This window comes from Nycticebus coucang, chromosome X (genome assembly GCF_027406575.1).
Source record: "Nycticebus coucang isolate mNycCou1 chromosome X, mNycCou1.pri, whole genome shotgun sequence".
Classification (NCBI taxonomy): domain Eukaryota; kingdom Metazoa; phylum Chordata; class Mammalia; order Primates; family Lorisidae; genus Nycticebus; species Nycticebus coucang.
This window is the reverse complement of record NC_069804.1, coordinates 50411631-50428949: the sequence shown is the minus strand read 5'-3', so window position 1 is coordinate 50428949 and position 17319 is coordinate 50411631. Positions and strand designations below refer to the sequence as shown.

Genomic DNA, 17319 nt, shown 5'->3' with positions numbered 1-17319 from the left:
AATTTTCTCTTTCATATTAACTTTAGCGAAGTTAATTATAATGTTTCTATAAGAATTTTTATTTGGATTGAGTCTTGCCAGTGTTCTAAACCTGCCTGCTGTCTGAATTTCAGAATCTCTTTGTTTGTCTGGAAAGTTCCTTTTAATTATTTCATGAAGCAAAGCATCTGTATTCTTTGCAGCAAGCTCATCACTTTCAGGTATTCCTATAAGGCGAATATTAAATCTCTTTGAATTATCCCAAAACTCTCTGAAAGAATTATCCATTCTTGTTCTCCACTTTTTTTGTCCTTTTTCAGCATTTGGGAGCATTCAAAATCTTTGTCTTCAATGTCAGAGATCCTTTCTTCTGCCTGCTCCATTCTGTTACTGAGGGATTCTACTGTATTTTTTAGATCTCTGAGGGCTGCAAAATCTTGCTTCAATGTGCCAAAATCTTTGGTCATTTTGTCTTTAAATTTATTGAATTCTTGAGACATCTTTTGAATTTTTGCTTTGAATTCTAATTCCATCATTTCCTCCATTCTGTTGATCTTATTTGCTCTCCAGACTCTGAACTCGATTTCCATCTCAGCCATTTGTTTGTGAATGGGATCTTGTGCTGTGTCTGCTTTATTGTTTCTTACGGTAGTTGATCTACTCTGATTATTCATGTTGCCAGAGTTTTCCTGCTGATTCCACCTCATAATTGTTTTTCACTGTAGGCTAGGTGGTCAGGTAAGATGAGATTGGATTGGGGTTTCCTGGAGTTGTGGTTAACCAGCCCTTTGTTAAGGATCTGGGACTAATGACTGCAGCTTTTTCTCCTTTAGCTTTGCAAAGGACCTATATAGTATTACAGTCTGAGGCTGAGGAAACCTGCTTGGTATGGTGGGGTTAGGTGGCTCTGTCTTGTATTCAGCTGGTTCTTGTCCGATCTTGGTGGATCAGTGACTCTGGTGAAGTCTTAGTTGAAAATTGCTTTGTTGGAGTCACAGCTTGTCTCAGCAGAGGTGGCCTGCAGTTATGTCATTTCTCTCTCAGCTCAGCTCCCAGTCTTCAGCTTAATTGGGTACTTTCTGGATGTTATCCTTCTCTCCGGACAGGAGCTTTTGTCAGAGGCTGCTTCCAGTCAGCTATCTTGCCCCCTCCCCGAGAGAACTTTGAAAGAGTGGAAGATGCCAGTTGAAATGGAGTATCTGTGACAAAAATCTTCAGTCAGTATGTTTTTCAAATTCTTTAAGTTGTTGACTCTCAAATATGTATGCTAATGACAATCAGGAAAACCACAGATATTGAAAATATACCAAACCCAAGACTAATTCTGGCCAACTAATTCTTTTCACCAAACCTTCCACAAGAGCATCTTACAAGACAAGCTTCAGGCACCACTGACCCCTTACACCTCTCCCTTAAGATAGTCAAGCTCACTCTCAGGATCAAGCCATTTGTGTGGGAGATCAAAGGGTATTCTCAGAGTGTAAGAGAGAGGGAATAAGATAGAAAAGGAAAGGAAAAAAGCAAAGTGTCTTACAATGAAATAAATCATACAATAAATTGTTGACATAGAGCTTGGATTTAGAAGCTTTAGATCTGCTAAGGTCATTTCATTAATTTATTTCATTAATTAAGTGATTTTATTCTTAAGAAAGAAATGATGGTAAGAAGAAAAGAGGGAGGGAGAGCACAAGGGAAATGGTAGGGGGAAAAAAGAGAACTCTCCAAACAGACCACTGCTTGCTTTTTGGTATTTTATTGAAGTTCAGTATGTTTTAATTGACACAGGAGTCTGGAATGTTCTGAAACTCTGACTAAAGGAATGGCCTCTCTGAGTAATTTAAACTTCTGTTCTAATTCATAACCTCAACCACAAGGTTAAACTGGCACCCTGTTCTTTTTGAATTTCATGAGTAAAAAATGTACTAAAAACCATTATTCTAGCCAGAATGAGTGATATTTCCTCCAGATCTACTTACTGACAGATAGTACATCCCAAACCAGGTAGCTGACTAAGTTCTTAGCCACAGAAATAGATGTTTTTCATCTGAAGTCAGTCTTTTCTCTTCCAAGTTGGCCCAGCTGCCCCATCTGTTCTGGGACATTGGAACCCCAAGAGTAAATTAGAAACCCAAATTCAGGGGAGTGTGCTACTCTGAGAAAAACCCTGGCGTCCTGTACTCTCTGATCATAGTACCACAGAAGGACATTTAAGAAAGAAAATGAGAATAGTTTGACATAGACTAAGAGTTAGCCTCTGTGGTCTGATACTAGGGAGTTTGGGAAGGTCCTAATATCACCCACAAGCAGAGAACTGTGGCCTTCTAGGGTAAAGCTCTAATACTTCCTGAAACATCAAACAATTAAGGTCCCTACAATGTTTTTACTCACATCTTCATGTGAGTGCATAACCTCAAAAATGACTGGAGAGAAAGAGAGCAAGAAAGTGCACACTCAATAAGAGGGACTATGTGGGTTAGGGGAGTCCATTTTATATCCCAAATAAGAAGCCTTGAAGAACTCAGTGCCTTTGAAAAAGTGATTGTATTTCTCTTGTCACCGTTTTTACATGATGGTTGATCTAACCAGATGATATTTACATCCTTCTCTCCCCTTCCTCCTTTTCTTTGATTCTTTTTTTTTTCCCCTTTCTTCTTTTCAACAAGTGCTTGTTGAGCCCCTACTATGTATTAGGTTTTGTTCTAGGCATATAACTTTAAACAAGATTGCCTGTCTTCATCCCATATAGCCTACATTCCAGTAGGGAAAACCTAAAAAGCAAGGAAATATATAAAACAACAGTTCTTGCTTTGCATTGTTTGGGTAAGCATGAATTTGGTTTGGTTAACACCAGGCCCTAACAATACTGTTTAAATTTTACTCACCATCATGTATTAATTGTGGGCAACTACATGAAGAATAAATTTCTCTGCTAGTTCTCCCATCCATAAATTGTTATGTAAATGACAAGTTCACATCATGATCAGTGACCAATCATATCACTTGTTGCCAAGTCATTCAATGATTAGTCACTGTACATCTGTTACTCAGTTCACACAAGGACAGCAGTACCTGTAGTTCTGTTGCTTCCTTGTCTCCCAGTGTTAGAGACTACAGGCAAAATAATTTAAATTTTTTTTACACATATATGTGTGTTTATTTGGTTTCCATTTTTTGCCTTCACAAAATTAAAAAGGCTTAAAATTAAATAACAATAACAATGTTTAGGATAAGGACTAGAAACAAAAACCTCATAAAGAATGAACAAAGATCAATCATTCAGAAAAGAAATCAGACAATTGCTGCAATGAAATATTGAGCAATAATAATAATAATAATAATACAAAAAAAGTAACATTCACATTGTGAAATAAGAGTATGTCTATCATAGATGCTTTAATTTAACTTTTTGGGCACTATTACTCTTGGATAATACTCCAGGTCACCCTGATTCTCTTTAATGGAAATGTGAAAATTTGCCTTTTATCCCAAAACACAACTTCATTAATTCATACAATGGACCATAGAGTTATTTCAACATTTGAAGCCTATTAGATGGACTTTCAGATAGAGTATCAATGCTATAACTGGAGACTATACCATTTATAGCTGAAAATTGAAAGAAATATGACATAAGACATATAATTGTACACATTCAAGTATCATGGCAGAAAGTAAGAGCAAGTAGTATGTCAGCAATATGGCAGGTACCACGCAAGTAACTTTGTGGATATCTTATCATAGGTAAGTGGAGTTATAGAAGAAATAGTTGACCATTGGCATATGGACACACTGCTGCTGTTTGAGAGACTCTCAATATGCAACCAGAGAAACTTAGCAAAGTTAAACTTAAAATATAAATAAAGAACATGATTGTGATAAAAAAGGATGAGTATGTCTCAGAAGGAAGGAACTGGTGAAAAACTTCACATTAAAGGAAATCTCAGAGATATTTCAAGATATTGAAGACACAAAGGGCAAAATGTTGGAAGCTTATCCAAACTTAGAAATGAGGATTATTTACCAAGAAATATAAAAAATGTTCTCTCTGCATTGTAAGTTCTATGAAGAGAAGGAAGAAGGCATTGCTCAAACTACTTATTGGTCATTTTTAGTTGTAGAAAAACATACAAAACATAAGTTTTACCATTTTAACCATTTGTAAATGTACTCTTCAGTGGCATTAAGTGTATCCTCATTGTTGTGCAATGATCACCACCACCAATATTCAGAACTTTTTCATCATCCCAAACAAACTCTGTATCCCTTAAAAACTAACTCCACTTTCTCTCTCCTCTTAGCTACTGGTAGTATATATTTTACTTTCTGTCTTTATGAATTTGACTATTCTCATCTCAGTATAATCATATAAGGGAAATCATACAGTATTTGTCTTATATCACTTAGCATAATAACTTTAAGGTTCACCCATGCATTAGAATTTCATTTCTTTTTAAGACTATACAATATTCTATTTTGTTTATCCATTTCCATTTTTCCCACATTTTGTCTATTGTAAATAATGCTGATATGAATTTTGATGGGTAAATGTCTGTTCAAGTTCCTGCTTTTGAGCAGATACCTAGAAGTGGAATTGTTGGATTACATGATATTTCTGTTTAAATTTTTGAGAAACTGTAATACTATTTGTCACAGTGGCACCACCATTTTACATCCCAGCAGCAATGCTCAAGGGTTCCAATTTCTTCATATTCTTGACAACATTTAATACTCTTTTTTTTTTCTATTATGGCCATCCTATTGGATTTGAGGTAATGTTTCATTGTGGTTTTTATTTATATTTCCCTAATTGTTAGTGATGTTGAGTATCTTTTCATGGATTTATTCACCACTTCTATATCTCCTTTTGAGATATGCCCATTCAATTCATAAGCTCTTACCAAAAAAAAAAAAAAAATAAAGCATTTTAATCTCAACATGTCTTTTTTTTTTTTTTTCTTCTGTTTTTGGCCAGGGCTGGGTTTGAACCCACCACCTCCAGCATATGGGGCCGGCACCCTACTCCTTTTCAACATTTCTAATGTTTTAAATTACAATGTGGTAAATAAATATTCATTTTATATTTTTTTCAATTTACAATACATTTATAACTGACAGTAAAGAGCTTTTAATGTTTTGAGAAAAAGTAATGGTCATTTATGGAGCAATCATTATTTTCATCACTGATTATGAAGAACATTTAATTTACATGGTTTTGGCTTGCACAGTCATTTTTATGCTCTCCTACTATCATGCAAAGCAAGGACTTCCTATAGAGTGTTAGATTAGTGATAAAGGATATGAAAATAAAGCAAGACAAGGAAACAGAGAGGGACAGACTGTGATGGGCAAATGGGCCATTGATACTGGTTGTCAGGGAATGCTATTCTGGAAAGAGAACATTTTAGCAGAAAGAAAGCCAGCCACATTGCTTCTTATGGGAAGCACTTTTCAGACTTGGAAAATAGGAAGGGCAAAGGCCCTCAAATAGGATCCTGTTTTGTCTGTTTGGAAAACAGCAAGAATGCCAGTGTGGCTAGAACACAGTGATGGAGGGAGAGAATGATAGTGGCTGAATATGAAAAGGTAGATTGGGGCCCTCTCATGTAGACTTATTGACCATGGTATGGACTTAAGATTTTAATCTAACATGATGAGAAGGCATTAAAGGGCTGAGAGTGACATCATGTTAGTGGACAGTGTATTTGATTGGTTACAGGTGAATTCCTCTAAGGCGATAAAAGGGGAGAGTGAAAATAATAAAGAATAACTTCATCTGCTTCATATGTTGTCTGGCAGCCAGTTTTGGCTTCAAAAAAAGCAGAGGATGAAAGACCTGTAGAGACTATTACCTACTCATAGTTTTATTCAGCATCCCCTCCCTAGCAACAAGGCTTCTTAAGTTTTTCAATCTCACTAAAACACTCTTGGAATTTTCCCAAGACAAACAAGCATTCTTTTTTTTTTGTGGAGGAAGTTTTGTTTATTTTAATGACTCCGATTTTTTTTTATTGTTATTATTATTATTTTTTGAGACAGAATCCTACTATGTTGCCCTCAGTAGAGTGTTCTGGCGTCACAGCTCACAGCAACTCCTTTTTAAAAATTATTATTGAATAATAGCTGTGTACATTAAAGCGATCATGGGGCACCATACACTGGTTTTATATACCATTTGACATATTTTCATCACACTGGTTAACATAGCTTTCCTGGCATTTTCTTAGTTATTGTGTTAAGACATTTATATTCTACATTTAGTAAGTTTTGCATGTACCCTTGTAAGATGCACCGTAGGTGGGATCCCACCAATCACCCTCCCTCTGCCCATCCTCCCCCCTCCCCACCCTCTCCCCCTTCCCCATATTCTTAGGTTATAACTGGTTATAGCTTTCATGTGAAAGCCATAAATCAGTTCATAGTAGGGCTGAGTGCATTGGATACTTTTTCTTCCATTCTTGAGATACTTTACTAAGAAGAATATGTTCTAGCTCCATCCATGTAAACATGAAAGAGGTAAAGTCTCCATCTCTCTTTAAGGCTGCATAATATTCCATGGTGCACATGTACCACAATTTATTAATCCATTCGTAGATTGATGGGCACTTGGGCTTTTTCCATGACTTAGCAATTATGCATTGGGCTGCAGTAAACATTCTGGTACAAATATCTTTGTTATAATGTGATTTTTGGTCTTCTGGGTATATACCTAGTAGAGGAATTATAGGATTGAGTGGCAGATCTATTTTTAGATCTCTAAGTGTTCTCCAAACATCTTTCCAAAAGGAATGTATTAATTTGCATTCCCACCAGCAGTGTAGAAATGTTCCCTTTTCTCCATATCCATGCCAACATCTCTGGTCTTGGATTTTGTGATATAGGCTAATCTTACTGGAGTTAGATGATATCTCAAAGTGGTTTTGATTTGCATTTCTCTGAAGATTAAGGATGATGAGCATTTTTTCATATGTCTGTAGGCTGTGTGCCTGTCTTCTTCAGAGTAGTTTCTCTTCAAGTCCCTTGCCCACCCTGAGATGGGATCACTTTTTCTTTTCTTGCCAATACGTTCTCTGTGGATTCTAGTTATTAAACCTTTGTCGGAGACATAACTTGCAAATATCTTCTCCCATTCTGAGGGCTGTCTGCTTGCTTTACTTACTGTGTTCTTGGCTGTGCAGAAGTTTTTTAGTTTGAACAGGTCCCAGTAGTGTATTTTTGAAGCTGCTTCAATGGCCTGGTGGTTCCTCCTCATAAAATATTTGCCCAGATTGATTTCTTCAAAGGTTTTCCCTGCACTTTCTTCTAGTATTTTTATAGTTTCATGTCTTATGTTTAAATCTTTAATCCAGTGAGAGTCTATCTTAGTTAATGGTGAAAGGTGTATGTCCAGTTTCAGTCTTCTACAGGTCACCAGTCAGTTCACCCAGCACCATTTATTAAATAGGGAATCTTTTCCTCACTGAATGTTTTTAATTGGCTTGTCAAAGATCAAATAATGGTAAGTAGCTTGGTTCATCTCTTGGTTCTCTATTCTGTTCCATACATCTACCTCTCTGTTTTTGTGCCAGTACTATGCTGTTTTGATCACTGTCAATTTAGTGTGTAGTCTGAGGTCCGGTAGCATGATTCCTCCTGCTTTGCTTTTATTTCTGAGTAATGTCTTAGCTATTCGAGGTTTTTTCTGATTCCTTATAAAATGAAGTATTATTTTTTCAAGATCTTTAAAGTATGACAGTGGAGCTTTAATAGGGATTGCATTAAAATTGTATATTGCTTTGGGTAGTATGGACGTTTTAACAATGTTGATCCTTCCCAGCCATGAGCATGATATGTTTTTCCATCTCTTAAAAATTTCAGCTATTTCTTTCACAGCAACTTCTAACTCTTGGTCTTAAGCGATTCTCTTGCCTCAGCCTCCCAAGTAGTTGTGACTACAGGTGCCCACCACAACGCCTGGCTATTTTTTTCTTGTAGTTGTCATTGTTTAGCTGGCCCAGGCTGGGTTCAAATCCACCATCCTCAGTGTATGTAGCTGGCACCGTAACCACTGTGCTATGAGCGTCGAGCCTCTTTTCTTTTCTCAGCTTCAGCCAACAAGTAACCAGGATCCTCCCTTGCCCCATCAGAAGAAGAGCTCCTCACAGATCCTACGTGTATCCCTGGGCACTGTCACAGTGTAGCCCACAGTTCTTGGGTCTGTGAAGATCTCGTGGTCATTGCCACCTGGCATGGTTTTTTCTCCAAAGAAATAAATGGTCTTATAACCATCATTTTCCATGTGTGTCAGGCAATACCTCTTGTACCATCCATCAGGAAAGACATCAAAGCTGATCTGGCCTCCTGTGGAGAATGTGAGGCCTTTTCCTGAAAACTCTATAGATCAGCTACACATTTTTGTCTTATGTTTTCTTTTCTATCAAGTTCATAGAAGTCAATGCATTATTCCTGGCTGCAGCTCCTTCCAATAGGGGACACGTTTAACATCCAATTGCAGAATTCAATGAAAGTACCCCTCTTCTTCCGAAGTTTAATTTTTTTTTTTTTTATTGCTGGGAATTCATCGAGGGTACAAGAAACCAGGTTACACTAATTGCATTTGTTAGGTAAAGTCCATCTTACAATTGTGTCTTGCCCCCAACAGGTGTGTCACACACCAAGATCCTATCCCCTCCCTCCTTCCCTCTCTCTGCTCATTTTTCCCCACTCCTCCCTCCTTCTTTCTCTGCTCTCCCCTACCCCCCCCACCATGTCATTAATTGTCCTCATGTCAAAATTGAGTACATAGGATTCGTGTTTCTCAATTCTTGTGATACTTTACTAAGAATAATGTGTTCTACTTCCATCCAGGTTAATACAAAGGATGTAAAGTCTCTATTTCTTAATGTCTGATTAGTATTCCATGGTGTACATATACACAATTTGTTAATTCCTGGGTTGGGAGGCATTTAGGTTGTATCCACATTTTGGCGATTGTACATTGAGCTGCAATAAACAGTCTATTGCAAGTGTCCTTATGATAAAAGGATTTTTTTTTCCTTCTGGGTAGATGACCAGTAATGGGATTGCAGGATCAAATGGGAGGTCTAGCTTGAGTTCGTTGAGGGTTCCCCATACTTCGTTCCAAAAAGGTTGTATTAGTTTGCAGTCCCACCAGCAGTATAAAAGTGTTCTTTTCTCTCCACATCTGCGCCAGCATCTGTAGTTTTGAGATTTTGTGATGTGGGCCATTCTTGCTGGGGTTAGATGGTATGTAAAGGTGGTTTTGATTTGCATTTCTCCAATAATTAGGGATGATGAGCATTTTTTCATATGTTTGTTAGCCATTCATCTGTCTTCTTTAGAGAAGGTTCTCTTCATGTCTCTCACCCAGTGATAGATGGGATTGTTGGCTTTTTTCATGTAGATTAATTTGAAATCTCTATAGATCCTAGTTATCAAGCTGTTGTCTGATTCAAAATATGCAAATACCCTTTCCCATTGGGTAGGTCATCTATTTGCTTTGGTTGTTGTCTCCTTAGCTATACAGAAGCTTTTCAGTTTAATTAAGTCCCATTTGTTTATTTTTGTTGTTGTTGCAATTGCTATTGCAGTCTTCTTCATGAAGTCTTTCCCTAGGCTGACATCTTCCAGTCTTTTTCCTATGCTTTCTTTGAGGATTTTCATTGTTTCATGCCTTAAATTTAAGTCCTTTATCCATCTTGAATCAATTTTGGTGAGTGGAGAAAGGTATGGGTCCAGTTTCAGTCTTTTACATGTGGATATCCAGTTCTCCCAACACCACTTATTGAACAGGGAGTCTTTCCCCCAGTGTATGTTCTTGTTCGGTTTACTGACGATTAGGTGGTTGTAAGATGTTAGTTTCATTTCCTGGTTTTCTATTTGATTCCAAATGTCTGTCTCTATTTTTGTGCTAGTACCATGCTGTTTTGACCACTATGGCTTTGTAGTACAGCCTAAAATCTGGTATGGTGAAGCTCCTGGCTTTGTTTTTATTACTAAAAACTGCCTTAGATATACGGGATTTTTTCTGGTTCCATACAAAGCACAGAATCATTTTTTCCAAATCTTGAAAGTACGATGTTGGTATTTTAATAGGGATGGCACTGAGTTGGTAGCTTGCTTTGGGAAGTATAGACATTTTAACAATGTTGGTTCTTCCCAGCCATGAGCATGATATGTTCTTCGATTTGTTAATATCCTCTGCTATTTCCTTTCTTAAGGTTTCATAATTTCCTTTATAGAGGTCCTTCACCTCTTTTGTTAGGTCTATTTCTAGGTATTTCATTTTCTTTAAAGCTATGGTGAAGGGAGTTGTGTCCTTAATTAGCTTATTATCTTGGCTGTTATTGGCATATACAAAAGCTACTGACTAGTGGACATTGATTTTATATCCTGAGACATTACTGTATTTTTTGATGACTTCCAGGAGGCTTGTGGTTGAGGCTTTGGGGTTCTCTAAGTATAAGATCATATCGTCAGCAAAGAGGGAGAGCTTGACCTCCTCTGCTCCCATTTGGATGCCCTTTATTTCCTTGTCTTGCATAATTGTATTGGCTAGAACTTCCAGCTCTATGTTGAATAGTAAAGGTGACAGAGGACAGCCTTGTTTGGTTCCAGTTCTAAGAGGAAAAGCTTTCAGTTTGACTCCATTCAGTAAAATATTGGCTGTGGGTTTGTCATAGATAGCTTCAGTCAGTTTCAGAAATGTGCCACCTATGCCTATACTCTTCAGTGTTCTAATTAGAAAAGGATGCTGGATTTTATAGAATGCTTTTTCTGGATCTATTGAGAGGATCATATGGTCTTTGTTTTTGCTTCTGTTAATACGGGGAATAACATTTATGGACTTGCATATGTTAAACCAGTCTTGCATTCCTGGGGTGAAATCTACTTGATCATGATGTATGACTTTTTTGATGATAATCTGTAATTTATTGGCTAGGATTTTGTTGATAATTTTTGCATCTATATTCATGAGTGTAATTGGTCTGAAATTCTCCTTTTTAGTTGGGTCTTTTCCTGATTTTGATATCAGGGTGATGTTTGCTTCGTAGAACATATTGGGGAATATTCCTTCCCCCTCAATTTTTTGAAATAATTTCTGTAGTACAGGAATAAGCTCTTCTTTGAAAGTTTGATAGAATTCTGGTGCGAAGCCATCTGGACCAGGGAATTTTTTTGTTGGAAGATTTTTTTTATTGTTTCTTTGATCTCACTGCTTGAAATTGGTCTGTTCAGGAGCTCTGTTTCCTCCTGGCTAAGTCAGGCAAAGGGTGTGATTCCAAGTATTGATCCATTTCCTTTACTTTGCGAAATTTCTGGGCATAGAGTTCCTGGTAGTATTCAGGGATTATCTCTTGTATCTCTGTGTCATCGGTTATTATTTACTCTTTATCGTTTCTGATTGAGGTTACTAGAGATTTTACTTTTCTATTTCTAGTTATTCTAGCCAAGGTTTTATCTATTTTATTCATTTTTTCAAAAAACGAACTCCTGTTTCCTTAATTTTCTGAATGATTCTTTTGTTTTCAGTATCATTGATCTCCGATTTAATTTAGGATATTTCTTTTCTTCTGCTGGGTTTAGGCTTAGATTGTTCTTTTTCCAATTCCATAAGATGGCTTATGTGTTTGTTGATGTACTCTCTTTCTGTTTTTTGAACGTAGGCATCTAAAGTGACAAATTTTCCTCTCAGAACTGCTTTTGCAGTATCTCACAGGTTTTAGTAGCTTGTGTCTGGGAGTTTAATTTTTGCAATGTATCTCAGACAGTAGTTGATTAAATCTTGGATTAGAGCTTCACCCAGGTGACCCTGAATATTCTGTTTACACAAGAGCTTCCCATCTTTGTATGCTTCCAAACCATTTTCTGGAAACACATAATCATATTTTTCAACCACTCATGTGGGGCTGTCAAGGTCCCATCCATGTCAAAGAGGCAGAACACTGGGCCTGGTGCCACCATGACCCGGGTTTCTGCCAGCATCTCAGGAACAAGCATTCTTAGTTATGAGAGCAGTCAGCAGACATGACAGCTCCCAAATTACCAGAGATGTAATAGCCATATTTTCCCACACATTAATCCAGCTTTACAAACCCACAATCCCATGGGCCAGGCAGGGAGTACAGATTAGTGAAGTTGGCACAGGGAGTCTGATGTAGCCACTAGCAACTCCTGTCAGCTGTCACCACGTGGCAATGTGGCACTGGGGGTCAGATCTTCAAGAGAAGCTGGAAATTAAAATTGTAATCCTGTTTTTTTGAGTAACAGGAAGTAATTTTAAATGTTTCAACACTGGCTATATATAATGTGCTTATGGCCCAGATAAACCTATAGCTTTCCTGTTGTGATTTCTGATGTTAAATGGCCTACCCCCCAAAACAGCCCTCCACATTTCTAAGAATATTTGTGCAGAAAATCAGCACTGATGTCTTTCTGTCACCCACACATCTTCCAGAGGGAATTACACTTCATTGACAATCTGAGTGTCTTGGAACCTCTTAGTGACCTTTCAATTTTAGATTTAATGTACCTTGACCATTTAAAAAGCCTTTTAAAAAACATTCCTGGATTTGGTGGAAACTTCTGGATTGGGTGGATTTTATTTAGCATGTAAGTATTGATCAGTTTTTCAACACACTGCTAACCCTAAAGGATATTGTATGTTTATTAAGCAATTTGATATACAGAGTAAGAAACATCAACAGTATCACTGATTTACAAGGCAGAAATCCACTAAAAAAGTTATGCTTTTTATATTTCAGTTGTGGAGAATGAAGAAAAGAAAAGCAACTACAGAGTATTTTGACTAAAGGTTGTGTTGCACTTTCTAAAATGATCCATTTAAGTGTCTATAATACTTAAAAATTGTATACATGCAGGGTTTTTTTTTTTTGCAGTCCAAAAAAAGTTCCATATTTACACCAACATTTTTAGTTTCTTTTCCTGCTTCCTGTTTCAAAGAAAAGAGAAGTGTTTTTTTTCTTTATTAAATCATAACTGTATATATACTGACAGATCTTATGATGTGGCACTCATTCATTCACTAAATATCATGGCCTTTAAGGTGAAGCTGTACACTCCCAGATAGGTTTGGGGGAGATCTGAGGGAGATCACTTAATCCTATCTGTCATCAGAGAAAACATTCCTCAAACACTTGTGGTGGGGATCAGGTGCTTTGCTAAGTTAAAATGAATCCTCCTTATGTCTCTGTAAGGTCCTATATGTCTCTAAAAGGACATTGAAAGGTTGTCTTTTCCTGGCATGAGGAACAGACATATTCAGGTCCATTTTTATGAAAGGGGCTGGGCTGCCCAACTTCTAAGGCTGGATATGTGTTCCAGTTCCCATTAGCTGGAGCTTCACCAACATTTATTGAAGCTCTGAAACTATGGTTGCTACAGAAATAAACCAAGCAGATGAGAAGTTAATATTTTTAGACAAGATAATCAAATAATTTGAGAGTAATTATCTACATCAAATGAAGATATTGGGTGAAATGCACACTGTGGATTTCTTTTCAACCTAATACTTGGTAGCAGATACAGTAGTTTAATGTCTTGTAATAAAGTTCTTCAGCTTTTTGAATTATAAGCATAGCAATCACAGGGATTTTTCTTACGATAGAAAACTTTTGTTTTCAAGTTAAATAATTGACTAAATTGCCTTCATGCACCAAAAAAAAGAAAGAAAACAATTTCAAAAACTGACCTTGAAAGATTGATATAATTTTCTCTTCTATTATGAACACAGCCTTGATCCTGCAGTTCCTCTACTAGGTATAAACCCAGATGATCAAAAATCATTTTACAACAAAGACATTTGCACCAGAATGATTACTACAGCCCAATTCATAATTGCAAAGTTATGGAAGCAGCCAAGTGCCTATCGACTTATGAATGTATTAACAAATTGTGTCATATGTACCCCATGGAATACTATGCAGCCATAACAGAGATGGAGACTTCATATCTTTTATGTTTACCTGGATGGAGCTGAATGTATTCTTCTTAGTAAAGTATTTCAAGAATGGAAAAAAATATGTAATGTACTCAATACTACTATGAAATAATCACCTATACATTCATACAAATGGTAAAACATAACTATGGTCCAGAAAGAAGGAGGGAATAGGAGGGAGAGGGGAGGGGGAAGGCGTGAGGAGGGAGGGTATTTGGTGGGACCTCAGATAATGTGCATAATGCAATGGTACCTTTAAAAACTATTAAGAATAGAGTATAAATGTCTTACCACAACAAATAAGTAAGTGAAGTGATGGTTATGTTAATCAGTTGGATATAGGCATTCCACATTGTATATCAAATCAGTACCTTGTACTCCATAAATGCATCCATGTACATGATTCTGGAATACAAAGAAAATCCTGTATTTTCACAAAGTTCTATTTGTGGGACAAAGATAAAAGTGGCCATCTTTTATCACACCCTTCACAGAACAGATATGGGTCTGATACATGGAATGTTCTCTAAAATAGAACTCAAATGCTTTTGCATACAAATGGATTTTGGTTTTTGATTTTGCTATTTTTCCTTTGCATAACAGTGCCCTGTGATACAGGAAGTGACAAATATCAGATGTTGCAGAAGAAATCAAAATAACTGTGGTTATTGGGCATGCCTCTTTACAATGCCTAAATGAATCAATGAAGAAATCAGTGCATAAATCTAAGAAACAAGGTTATAAGGCACAAATTGAAAATTTTCCTCAAGTTTTGTTACGTGATTTTTATGACAGAAAGTTCAACTAGCATGTGTTAGTACCAATTACCATACCATGGCACTCTACCCAGGGCAATGGAGTGAGACTCTTGTATAAAAAAGAAAGAAAAGAGAAGAGAAAAGAAGAGAAGAGAAGAGAACAGAAGAGAAGAGAAGAGAAAAGAGGCTCGATGCTCATAGCACATACGGTGCCATAGCACATACGGTGGTTACGGTGCCAGCTACATACACTGAGGGTGGTGGGTTTGAACCTGGCCCAGGCCAGCTAAACAATGACAACTGCAACAACAAAAAAAAATAGCCAAGTGTTGTGGTGGGCACCTGTAGTCACAACTACTTGGGAGGCTGAGGCAAGGGAATCGCTTAAAATCAAGAATTAGAAGTTGCTGTGAAAGAAATAGCTGAAATTGTTAACAAATGTAAAAACGTACCATGCTCATGGCTGAGAAGAATCAACATTGTTAAAACGTTCATACTACCCAAAGCAATATAGAATTTTAATGCAATCCCTATTAAAACTCCACTGTCATACTTTAAAGATCTTGAAAAAATAATACTTCATTTTATATGGAATCAGAAAAAACCTCGAATAGCCAAGATATTACTCAGAAATAAAAACAAAGCAGGAGGAATCATGCTACCAGACCTCAGACTATACAATAAATCGACAGTGATGAAAACAGCATAATACTGGCACAAAAACAGAGAGTAGATGCATGGAACAGAATAGATAACCAAGAGCTGAACCCAGCTACTTACCGTTATTTGATCTTTGACAAGCCAATTAAAAACATTCAGTGGGGAAAAGATTCCGTATTTAACAAATGGTGCTGGGTGAACTGACTGGTGACCTGTAGAAGACTGAAACTGGACACACACCTTTCACCATTAACTAAGATAGACCCTCACTGGATTAAAGATTTAAAATTAAAACATGAAACTATAAAAATACTAAAAGAAAGTGCAGGGAAATGTCTTGAAGAAATCAGTCTGGGCGAATATTTTATGAAGAGGAACCCCCAGGCAATTAAAGCAGCTTAAAAAAATACACTACTGGGACCTGTTCAAACTAAAAACTTCTTCACAGCCAAGAACACAGTAAATAAAGCAAGCAGACAGCCTTCAGAATGGGAGAAGATATTTGCAAGTTATGTCTCTGACAAAGGTTTAATAACTAGAATCCATAGAGAACGTATTGGCAAGAAAAGTACAAGTGATCCCATCTCAGGGTGGGCAAGGGACTTGAAGAGAAACTTCTCTGAAGAAGACAGGCACACAGCCTACAGACATATGAAAAAATGCTCATCATCCTTAGTCTTCAGAGAAATGCAAATCAAAACCACTTTGAGATATCATCTAACTCCAATAAGATTAGCCCATATCACAAAATCCAAGACCAGAAATGTTTGCGTGGATGTGGAGAAAAGGGAACATTTCTACACTGCTGGTGGGAATGCAAATTAATACATTCCTTTTGGAAAGATGTTTTGAGAACACTTAGAGATCTAAAGGTAGGAGACAAGATGGCAGACTGAAGCCAGCTTTCCACAGAGGCTCCCGTCCAGAAGGAGAGTTAAGGGACAAAAATTCAGTAAGTATCCTGGTGGATTTGAGCTGCACCAAGAGAGAAGGTTGAAGAACGCACACCAACACCGCTGAGGCAAGCTGTGATCACAAGGACGCAAACAAAAGGTACAAAATCCATCACCAAGCAGACGGTAGTCCCCCTCGCCCATGAGACCGGCTCAAGAGACCCACAATTAAACAAACGGGCAGAAATTAAAGGCCCTCCCACTACACTCCACGGAAGAGACCTTCTAAAAACTGGACCTACCTCCACTACTAGGGTGCCATGGCGTTCTCTTGCCAGGCATAAAACTGTATAAAACTTTAAATATCCTTTGCCGGCAACCCTGAACCCCCAACACTCCCCTTCCATTCACACTGAGGTCTGGAGGCCTGTCCCCCAGGACTTTGGATTCTTGGGTGATTTCTCAAGGGGAGTGGGCCGTCCCCGAGCTGCAACTGGTCAGCGCTGACTCTGAGGCACGCGAGTGAGGAGAGGGCACCTGGCTAAGGGGGAGTCATGCCTCGGCGGCACTTCCCTGCGGTGCGGTGCAGCAGCCCTCCCAAGGCAACAATACGGCCAGGCATAAAACTGAATAAAACTCTAGCTTCCCCACTGAGTTCCCAGCACTGCCCCCCACTCTCACTCGGGGTCTGGGGGCCTGTCCCTCAGGAGTTCGGATCCCTGGGTGATTTCTCGAGGGGAGTGCACAGTGCCCGAGCTGCGCCTGGTCAGCGCTGACTCTGAGACACGAGAGCAAAGAGAGGGCACTCTGCTGAGGGGGAGTCAAGCCTTGGTGGCACTTCCCTGCGGTGCGGTGCAGCAGCCCTCCCCGGGCAACAATACGGCCAGGCATAAAACCAAATAAAACTCTAGCTTCCCCACTGAGCTCCCAGCACTCCCCCCAACTCTCACGCAGGGTCTGGGGGCCTGTCCCCCAAGAGTTCGGATACTTGGGAGATCTCTCGAGGGGTGTGGACAGAGCATAAACTGCGGCCGGTCAGTGCTGACTCTGGGGCGCAAGACAGAGGAGAAAA

The 17319-nt window shown here is 38.2% G+C and overlaps 1 pseudogene; it reads right to left on the bottom strand.

Moving 5' to 3' along the window:
- Positions 1-8098: 8098 nt before the first annotated feature.
- LOC128576795 (phosphomannomutase 2-like) lies at positions 8099-11940 on the bottom strand (annotated as a pseudogene).
- Between the last annotated feature and the right edge of the window lie 5379 nt (positions 11941-17319).